This window comes from Xenopus laevis, chromosome 3S (genome assembly GCF_017654675.1).
Source record: "Xenopus laevis strain J_2021 chromosome 3S, Xenopus_laevis_v10.1, whole genome shotgun sequence".
Lineage (NCBI taxonomy): Eukaryota > Metazoa > Chordata > Amphibia > Anura > Pipidae > Xenopus > Xenopus laevis.
In genome coordinates, this window is record NC_054376.1 from 108388176 (window position 1) to 108400207 (window position 12032).

A 12032-nucleotide genomic window follows, 5' to 3' on the forward strand; every position below is an offset into this window, starting at 1 on the left:
CAGACTTCTCGTTCCATTTCAGAGAGCAATTTAACTTGTGAAAGTTACATTATTTTTTCATTTATATAAAATAGACTGTTCATGCAGTTTTCAATTTGAAAAAAACCTCTGATTCTACACAAAACTTTTTTTCTTTTCTAGGAACCATTTTAATTTGTTAGAGGAAATAGAGGAATGTACTGCTAATTTGTTTTCCAAAGTCAGGACTCTATGGTGATTCCTCATTAAAGATAATTGCAAGCCTTTTTGTTACACTTAAGTTTTTACTTTGCGTTTGTGGTGGGCCTCTGACTTATTTTCACAAACAAACATAATCAAGAGATTGGAAAACTTTTAATATCTAAACAATTTATTTTATACTGATATTAATTAGTGATGGGCGAATAAATTCACCAGGGACAAATTTGTGGCAAATTTCCTAGTTTTCCCGCCAGCGAATAAATTCACGAAAATTTGCAAAAAATCTGCAGCGACAAAGAAAAACTGTCATGCGCCACAATAGATGAGCGCATAAAAATTGTTGAGTGTCAAAATGAATCGGACGCGCTTTGACTTTAATGCATTTGGACAAAATAGTTGCGTGTATAAATTATTGTGACGACCATTGACTTAAATTCGTTTTGCAAATTTTCGATGTTTCGCGAATTTTTCTACGAAAAGACACTGATTCGCCCATCACTAATATTAATACCATAAATACAATGTTGATGTAAGAAGCCGTCTCTTTCCGATTAATGAAGGTTTTCCTTTCTGCTGCAGACAGAATGATCTTCAGATGGGAATGTTTTGACTTCCTTTAATTCAATTTCCTCCATAAATTCAATGTTAGCGCAGTAGTATTTAACATCATAAATTTAGGCAGCGCAATCCCTGGGGTGGGCCAAAACCATACATTAGGAATGTAAGGAAGGAACTGTGAGTTTTCTATATTCGTCCAATGCGATTTGGGGGTCCAAGAAGACCATGCCAATAATTGCCGAAAGTTGGGCAGCCTCATAATATTGGTGTAGGAGCGGAACTCCCAGTCCTCCATGTGCACAGTCTTGGTCTTGCAAAGATGGTTAAAGGAAAACTATACCCCCCCAAACAATGTAGGTCTCTATAAAAAGATATTGCATAAAACAGCTCATATGTAAAATCCTGCTTCATGTAAATCAGTGATCCCCAACCAGTGGCTCGTGAGTAACATGTTGCTCTCCAACCCCTTGGATGTTGCTCCCAGTGGCCTCAAAGCAGGTGCTTATATACACAGGGGTTACTAAATGGCCAATCACAGCCCTTATTTGGCACCCCAGGAACATTTTTCATGCATGTGTTGCTCCCCAAATCCTTTTACTTCTGTATGTGGCTCACAGGTTCTAAAGGTTGGGGATCCCTGATGTAAATAAACCATTTTCATAATAATATACTTTTCAAGTAGTATGTGCCATTGGGTAATCATAAATAGAAAATTGCCATTTTAAAAAATAAGGGCCGCCCCCTGGGATCGTTGGATTCACTGTACTCACAAACATACCAACAAACCATACATGTTAGGTCACATGAGCCAATTAACAGACAGAGTTGTGTCTTTTGCTTCCACACTTCTTCCTGTTACAGTTAGAGTTGTAGTATTTCTGGTCAGGTGATCTCTGAGGCAGCACAGAGACCATCACGAAATGGTGGCTCAAGGCAAGAGATGTAAAAGGGCAAGATTTACTTAAATATATATTCCAGTTTGGTAAGATTCTTTAATATGCCACTTAATATGATATGAACTATCTGTTGCTTAAGTGTTCATTTTGGGGGTATAATTTTACTTTAACAAAGTTACAAGATAGTGACCCCCCTGTAGCCAACTTTGAAAGCATAAATTATTGGTTTGATTAGGCTTGTGGTGCAGTAAGTTCATGTTTATATTTAGTATACAAAATACAGCATTTCTAGCCTTATTCTATTTTAGACTTTACATGCCCTTTAAAGCCTCTGTTTTCACATTGTATACGGATTGTCCGCCCCCTTGAGCTGAGGGCCTGGGACAGGAGCACCTGGGCCACGATTCTACCTTGGTAAGTTCTACTACGTTAATTGGATATGCTTATGCTTAATACACATATTCTTACATGTTTTATTACTTGTGGTTTTTGAGTTATGTGGCTTTTTATTCAGCCGCTCTCTAGTTTGCAATTGTAACAATCTGGTTACTAAGGTTAAAATACTCTAGCAGCCAAGCATTGATCTGAATAAGAGACTGGAATTTGAATAGGAGAGGGATTGCATAGAACAATGAGTATTAAAAAGTAGCAATAACTATAACATTGTAGCCTTTACAGAACATTTGTTTTAGATGTGGTCACTGACCCTCATTTGAAAGCTGGAAAGAGGCAGAAGAAGAAGGCAAATAATTAAAAAACTTTTTACAAAAAATAGATAATGACAACCAATTGACAAGTTGCTTAGAATTGACCAGGCTAAAAGATAACCTGAAATTGACCCACCCCTTTAAGAAACATGTTAAGAAACACAATTTTTATATATTTTTTGTGTCCATAGTCATAATATGTCTTGCTTTGTCTTATAGGATAATGGATCTGCATATCTAGATGTTGATCCTTTTTTAGTTCAATATGGAAAAACACAAGTAGGTGATGGGCTATTTTAAGGTGATCACTGAGATTTGTTATAAATTGTTTCTATGAGTTCCTTTTATTTTAGAATTTAATCTCAACACATTAAAACACCCAAATTACTAAAAGTGTCAAGCTGGGCGTGAGTCAACACCCACAAGCACCTCCCACTGGCTTGAGGTTAGGAACAGAAGGCCTGGAGTGCTAAGTACCATGGGTCATGCAGGACTTTAGTCAATAGATCCAGGTCTGGGCAGGCATCAATAGTCATGCATAGGTCACAACAGGAATAATAAACAGGAACACCAGGTACATTATTACACCTAATAACCAAGCATCTTCTAAAAGTCAGTTGGGTCTTTTAAGAGTCAGAGAGGAAGGCACCAAATGTGGTAGCACACTAGGGTCATCACGTGAGCATTACCAATGACCCACCTTAGAACACATTTGATGCTCATTTTCAATTCTACATCTCCGTGTTATATGGAGATTTGACTTTTTAAATGATGATCATTTACTCTACTTATATGCTGAACTCTGTGGTGCTATATACTGAATTTTTGAGACTCCCAATGTTGTAACAAATGACATTCACTATGTGATTCTGCTGTAAAGACAATACGTTGCTTCCTAGTCTATAGTAAGTTAACCATGAGAGCCTGCTGCTTCCTACGGAGCTGCCACTTAAAGGTGGCCATAGACATTACAATTATGATATTTCCTGGAAAAGATGTTTCCAAGAAAGATTTTTGGTTTCAATACACACGTGTAGAGCTGAATCATCAGATATATAGGTAGAAACAATAGAATTCTACCTGTATCTTATGATTCGGCACTAAACTTTCTGGGCCAATCAACGAGCCGACATGCAAGTCTTCTGCCGATATCGGACGGTTTGTCTCCTGCCATACACACACCAATTATCATACAAATGTTTTCGGTGCGTGTTTGGCCACCTTTATACAGGTAGAAACAATAGAATTCTACCTGTATCTGATGATTCAGCACTAACAATGGCCGATGTTTGGGTGCCTTCAAAGATGCCCACTCAAAATTTTTAAGGCCAGCCTGATCAACGAGCCAACCGATATCCATGTCTTCTGCCAATATCGGTCTGCTTGTCTCCCGCCATAAACGCACTGAATATTGTACAAAATTAATTTTGTAGGATGTTATCAGTGCATCTATGCCCAGCTTACGCTTTACTGGTTCATAAATAAGTGTTTTTAGAGTGACTGTTTGTATAATATCACAACAGAGACTTTCCCTGCTGTGTAGTATCACACACATCTGCATAGAAAATTTTACCAATATGCCCTTTTAAATATGTAATTTACCATGATATTCCCTGTAGCTTTTGTGCTTGTCAAGATACCAGACTACAAAATTGCTGATAAATAAGTATTTAATACAATTCAAATGAAACCATGGAAATGTGTCTTGCATAGACACAACATGTTCAATTTATGTTTCCTATGGTATCTAGAAATAGGAAAAGAAAAACATAGCCCACTGGAGAAACAGAACACCATTTGTTTCGGTTACAGTTAACTAACCTCAAAGCCCTTTTTCTGTTGGCACTTGATAAAACTTTCATTGCTCCCAACTCCAAAATGATATAACAGCAACAGAAAATTAAAACATAATACAATTAAATCATGAAAGAAATGAAGCACTCATGTACACAGGTAGCAATAAAATGAGTATTGAACAAGTGCAATAGAAACTGGGCAAGTACAGAAGCTCTACTTTACTAGAAAAGAGAACCGCCATTATTAAAAGGGTTTGTAAATCAAAACATAACATTTTAAATTCTGCATGCACATTTAATTTAAAACAACTTTCCAATGCTCAGGACTTGGGGTTTTCTGGATAAGGGGTATTTCCATATTTTGGATCTCCATACTTTGTCTACTAGAAAATGATTTAAATGTGAAATAAACCTAATAGGCAGATGTCCCGCTAACATTTTGAATATATCCTGATCTGTGCTGGGTTTCATTCAATAATCCGAAGATTTTGTGGTTTTGGGGCATCAAATCCGTATAATTCACAGTTTTCGGCAAAAAATCCGGAATTTTTCATGATTTTATTTCCAGCACAAGAAATTTTCATGAAAATGTATTGATAAATACAAGGGGAAGTGTGCGGATTTGGTCAGAGTGTTTTTCAGAAAATAGCTAGAACATTTCAGATTTTGATAAATAACCCCCTTAGTGTGGCAGATATTAAAATGTATTTTTCCATATGTAATGCCAAAATGTTTTCACATTCAGATGTTTAAATGAGGCTTTCAAAAGGTGACTCATATGTTAGAAATGAACTAAAAAGTAGAGCAGAGTAGTATCTGAGAGAGATTGTATTTCAGAATGAAATTGTCCTACTTTTTACCTAACTGATTTGTTATTGTTTTTTTACGAATTTCCACTTAAGTTGGAAATTTCTCCCTGTGGAATAAACTAAGAATGGCTTCATTTAAAGCTGACACATATCATTTTTAAGATGCCCCTCTGCTTTGTGTGTAATTCAGCTGTAACAAACAATACAGGGGCCGGTAAATGTTCAGTGAAAACACAATCATTTTTAGTAAAGAAAATTTGTTTCATCCATGGAGCAGAATACAGTCCTTTGTACTCCCCTTCATCTTGTTGAAAACAAACCACTTTTTATTTGTAAAACTTTTCACTTCTGAATCTTTTGGACACAGTATAACAATACTGTGAAGTTTGATCTCCCAAACCCAGAGTAAACCCAAGGTCCCAGTCACTGTTCCACTACTCGGATGCCGTACAATGCACTCACAGCGCTTCGACTTCAGAAGTCGCCCGAAGTTTCCTCACAAGTAAACTTCGGGTGACTTTGGAAATCAAAGCACCGCCAGTGCATTGGCTCAGGCGTTTTTTCATTGAAGCAGGTGGAAGACACAGGGAAGCAGTTCGGGGAGATTAGTCGCCCCAAAGAAGTGGCGACAGGTGATTAAATCCTCCCGAATCTCCAGGTGTGCCCTTACCCTTAATGTGAGAGGACCAAGGAGAGAACTCTGGGCGAGCAAGGGAACCGCACTTACAACTGGAACAGAGAATAGGAGCGTGGTCAAGGGCAGAGTCAATAACAATCTGGGCAGTGCAGTACACAATCGAGTGAGGCTGAGTCTTAATACAAAGGAAGCAGGCACAAATCAGGCACAAATCAGGATCCGGAAGAATAGTCACAAGACAAGGTAAGAGTCAGGACAGGCAGCAATCTGGACAAGAAACAGGATCAGGCAAGGTAAAACATGGATAATAGCACCCAGGAACTAGAAATAGCACCGAGGAACTATCAGAATAGACCTACCTCGGGCAATGACTCCAGCTATTTAAATATTTGAATTTCGCGCCTATGCACGATGACGTCATGCAACGCGACTCGTCAAAACCTTGAATCATCAAAAGTGGTTCCCGCCCCCTAGACCACCAGGTATTTCCTTTACAAATACCCAATCAAAGCTGAGACAAATTATATTATATAAATCAAAGCTTTTACAGTGAACAAATAGAAAATGTTGACGTATCTTCATCATACTGTGCATGTATTAATCAAAAGTGAATTTTTCAAGGTCTGCTTTTAAACAGGCTATGGGTCAGATTAACTACATCCTAGCAGTTACTGGAGCCTTAGGGAAGACAAACAAAGGTACTGTATTTCTTACGTTGGCGGTTTCAAATTCTTAATATCCTGACTAATTCACAAAATCACTAGGTAATTCAGAAATGAATCCCCAATGCCTTTAAATCTTCCCAAAGCTCTGTGCATTGTGAGTGTTCATTAGGGCCTCCTGAACAGGAGTAATTCCTTTTACAGTTGTCTAGGATTAAACTACAGGCTGTAGGAAAGTATGAAAACATTGAAAAGTGAGTTTGTATAAGAAGACCCAGAGAGGTTAAATTACAAAATTGCAGCTCCCTCCCTCCAACCCATGTCAAAAATGCGTAAAAACTGCAAATTAATGCCTGCTGTAGGTCCCCTAAGAATCTTTTTCCTCCAGGTCTCTGTAAACAAAAATCAAATTGTGCTAAAACTCCCATAAAATGAAGTCTAGATTATGTCCATGACTTATATGCTTTTCTACTTCTTCTTTTTTTGGTGTTTCCTAATGGTGAAAGGCTTTATTGTCTTCACTTTCTGGTTGCTTTTCTCCATATCTAAGCACTTGAGTTGGGCTTCACTTGAAATGGAAAAGCAACTTTCTTGCCTATAATGCATGTTTGGGCAGTTTTGAATTGGTAAATATTTGTGTATGAATTCTTAGAAAATTGAAAAGGAACTTCATTGTTCCAATCATGCTAATTTCGATCTTCCAGCCTCCGTATGCCTGATTAGGAGATGATGGGGGGTTTCTTTATATTTGAAGCAGCATTGGCTTTACAGTTAGTAAGCTTAATCAATCCCACAATACATATTACCACCCCCTGTAACTTATATGAAAACCCATTCAATTTTGTCCAAAACAAAGACAAACATTGTAATAAAAACAGCCCTAACTGGCAGTCACATAGAAGACGTTTCAGCTGCCTCTTTATTGCTGAGATAAGATGGTTGGAGACATCTGGATCTTCTTCAGTGGGCAAACAGGTTCAAAGATAATTGCCTACTTCTAAAGCAATAGGATTTGCATCAAGTGCGGAAGAGTAAGCTTTTTAGGTTTATCTCAAGAATATGATCATGTTTAATCTTGCCCTCTTTAGTATTATCAAGTCATGTCATAAGAGTATCACTGTAGAAAACAAAGTGTATCTTCCCAACTAATTATATTCTAATGCGGCACTTGTGCCCTCTAATTATCCTGCAATAGAGAATGGAGCCTGCAATCATAAATCATTTTCATGTAGTTTGCACTGACTCTTTGGTGTTCACATTCAGTTGTTTTCTTTGTCTATAATCTTTTGGCTAGCAAATATTGAATATGCTTTTTTTCTACGTAAGGAAGATGACTAGAAAAGATGAGACATCTGGCCCTTAATGTGATATTCCTTTAGCCTTTTTTGCCTCTTTGGAGATGAAAGTCTAAAATCAAGAGTTGTTATCTGCACTGACTGACATCTTACAGCCTGATGCCTGCATTGATTATTGATGTCGGTTAAAATGAACCAAACAAAGCATTTATTTGGAGCAGGATAAAGTTGGTACACGATGTATTTATGTTTACAAGATGCCAAGAATCCTTATAGCTTGAGGTATATATATACTGTGTATATATATAAATATATATATATATTATAATTATTATTATTATATCATAATATAATATACTGTATATATATTTATATATACAGTATATTATAAAATTATAATATATATATATATATATATATATATATATATATATAATATATACAAAAAGCCATGAATATCTTGTAAATTATATCCTTATAAACGGTGAGTAGTGATATAATTTCTGTCATGAAACTCCTCTGTAACTTATAATACCCTTATAATTTACAAGAGGGGGTACTTTATTCAATATATTATATAAATATTGGAGGCACTCATGGACCTAATTACTGGTGGTTTATTGAATTACGTCCGTGAGTGACTCCAGTATTTATAACTATTTGAAAAGGCCAGGGAGATGCACCCAGGATTTGCTGTGAGACTTTGTGAGTGCTGATGTTTGATGTGAAGAGGGCAAGATTAAACATGATCATATTGTTGAGATAAATTTACTCTTCTGCAAATCCCTTTGTTTTAGGGTCTGGCCACATGGGCAGATTCAGGGAGATTAGTCGCCAGACGACAAAGCTCCTCTTCTTCGCGGCGACTAATCTCCCCGATCTGCCTTCCCCTGGCTTCCGCCGGCTAAAATGTAAATCGCCTGGGGGCATGCACAGGGAGCGCTTCATTTTCCGAAGTCACCCCTGTAATTGTCTCACGAGGAAACTTCAGGCGACTTCGGAAAACGAAGCGCTCCGTGTGTCTGCCCCCAGACGATACATTTTAGCCGGCGGAAGGCAGAGAAAGACAGACCGGGGAGATTAGTCACCAAGAAGAAGAGGAGATTTGTCTCTTGGCAACTAATCTCCCCAAATCTGCCCATGTGGCCAGACCTTTAGAAGTAGGCTCTTATCTTTGCACATGCACTTTCAAAACAATTTACAATGGGGACAATGGAAGGTCAGTTGGGGGCTCAATCACACAATCAACATACATATCTTATCCATCAATTCCTTTTGCTTTTTAGAGTTCACAGGGGAAAGCGCTACCACCTGAGGCTTAAATCACTGTTGAGCTTTAGAGAATGCCCTGCACTCAAAGTCTGTGGTCTGTCATGAATTAAATGAAATATTTTCCTATACAAGTAACAGTATCCGGTGCTGCTGTAAATGTATATACTGTACTTTGGTCTGGAGGCAATGATCTAGTATGACAAGGGGCTGTGGAAAAAGTAGAATGCAAAGAAATTGCTTTCCCAAGTCAACCAAATAGATACTGAATCATGAGTCCTTGCACTATATTCTCATTTTCATACAGTGAATGTCTAATATACTTCTTCTGGCGGTTTCACATATTTGAAATAAATGCTTTTCTTTTGCATTTATTTTTCCCATTAATGTAGTTTGAGAGGGATAGTTGGTTTGCATGTTACTGCTTTTACCCAAAGTCCTGCAATATAGTTTTACTCGGGAAAGTATGAGCTAATTAAAATTTAGACGACAGCTCCAGCCCACTGTCTATTTAAATTGCATATATCTTGTGCCATTTGACAGCACAATCCTTATTCTGCTACCATGCTAATGTCTTCATCACGCTCATATACAGTCTTAATTGTAGTCATTTTCTTCACTGCTTTCTTTTCAGCCGCTTACTCAGAGCAGTTCGCCTAATGTAAAAGTTTCACCAACCTTATAGAATTTCTGCTTTCTGTTAACTGTTTGCTCACTGGGTTTTACATTCAAGAAAGCTGGTGGTTTTGAAAAAAAAAAAAAAACATCCAAATCAATTGCTAAAATGGAATATATGTTCATAGTTCGTCCCCACACCTAGCTGTAGTCATCCAATTTTGTGAAGAATCAGGTTAATCAAGCACTGTGTTTTGGAGCATTGTCATCAAGGGCCCTGCTGTTGTTCCAATCAACTGCTTATTATTCCCGTTCTCTTGATATATGTCTGTACATTTAGGGGATTATTTATTAAAGTCCTAATGCAAAAAACTTTTTTTACTATAAAATTCAGATTTTTAGTGGAATAAAAAAAAAGATATATTATACTTAGAAAGTCAGAATCTGAAAATCCTCCATCTCAGCCCTGCCGAGGTTGTATATAAGTCATTGGGAGAGGTCCCTATCCTATGTGGAAGTTCCTGTGGTCTGTGCTGGAATTAGCCCAAAAATCTGAATTTTTCAGGCAAAAATCTGAAAAATTCGAATTTTTCCGGAAAAAGCCTGAAAACATCATGTTCTTCGGGAAACAAATCCGAAAAAAAGATCGGATTTTTGCTCAGTTTTATTGAGTTATTCCCTGATCCGATGAAATCGTACTTTTTAAATAATAAATAAGGTCCAATCATGGATTCTAGTTTGCTTGGACTTTTTTTAATAAAACTAGAAAAATTCAGATTTTGATAAATAACCCCCTTACTGTGCGTTGTTTTAACCACGACAGTGTCCTAGATGTTAACAGTCCACAATGTCAGGGTCATTAGAGCAATAAACCTAAAGGCAAAATTCAGCTGCACGTTTTTTTCTTATGTGACTTATGCCCCTTACTGTAATGATCCCATTTTTCCTTTTTGCCTCTGAAACATGTTTTAAAGGACCGTATCTCCTTGTGTATAGGAACCATCATGTGAGAGTTCTTGAGGGTATAACCCCAGGTTGCAAACAAAAAAGGCTCATGCCCGTACACTGAGGAACAGAGTTACAGTAAATGAGAGAAGGATGGTATGGTTTCAATGGGAATTAAAGCTGTAACAAGGAGTGATAAGGACAAGGCAGGCAGTACGTAGATTTTTGAAAAGTCCAACAAACCAAGGATTAAATAGCAAAGTCATATGTTCAGGTCAGATTCAGAAGTAAACGACAAGCAGAAAACATTTAATCAAGAACGTAGGATCCAGACATGAGCTAGATCACAGCCCAGAAGATGAAATATTAATCACAGAGAGAAGGAAGTAACATAGCCTCTTGATTTGAGGATTACTGTAACAGCAGCAAGACCAGTATGGGATCTGTTATCTTGAAGGACTCAGGATTTTCCAGATGAGTGGTATTTCTGTAATTTGGATCTCCTTAACCTTAAAGACATTCTGTCATGATTTTTATGGTGTCATTTTTATTTCAAAATTACACTGTTTACACTGCAAATAATTCACTCTACCATGTACATTTCATTCCTGAACCAGCAAGTGTATTTTTTTAAGTTGTAATATTGGTGTGTAGGCGCCATCTCAGGTCATTTTGCCTGGTCAGGTGCTTTCAGAAAGAGCCAGCACTTTAGGATGGAACTGCTTTCTGACAGGCTGTTGTTTTTCCTACTCAATGTAACTGTATTATCACAGTGGGACCTGGATTTTACTACTGAGTGTTGTTCTTAGATCTACCAGGCAGCTGTTATCTTGTGTTAGGGAGCTGCTATCTGGTTACCTTCCCACTGTTCTGCTGATGGGCTGCTGGGGGGAAAGGGAGGGGGTTATATCACTCCAGAAAAGAGTGACTGACGTTTATCAGAGCACATGACTGGGACAGCTGGGAAATTGACAAAATGTCTAGCCCAATGTCAGATTTCAAAATCAAATATAAAAAAATCTGTTTGCTCTTTTGAGAAACGGATTTCAGTACAGAATTCTGCTAGAGCAGCACTATTAACTGATGCATTAAAAAAAATTCCCATGACAGTATCCCTTTAAGTTTATAAAAAAAGACCAGGAGAAAATTCTTTAATATTGAGCTGTGCATTGATATGAGGTGAATATGAAGTTCCAGCATAAAAAAGCACCAGTACTTGGCTATGTTAAAAAACAGTAAAAAAACAGGGTGTGCCACTGGCACCGGTGTTTTACCCACTTCTTTAAATACATAAAACAAGATCTGGGGTAATACTCACCTTTATAAGTATAAATACCACTAGTTACATTTTACGTATCAGGCATTGCAAAAGAAAAGTTTAAATCCCATAGAGAAAAATACACTACTTTATAAATAAGCCATTTAATTTGACTCCGTTATTATTGATTTTGTGTGTGTGCAATTCAGTTCATACACACTGCTATTAATAAATGGTTCCTGTTGTTATGGTCCCTTTAAAGGTAACACTAAAGGTGAGAGTAACACCAACAAATGAAAATGTTTTAAAGTAATTAAAATACAATATACTGTTGCCCTGCACTGATACAACTAGTGTGTTGCTTCAAAAAGACTACTATAGTTTATGTAAACAAACTGCTGTGTA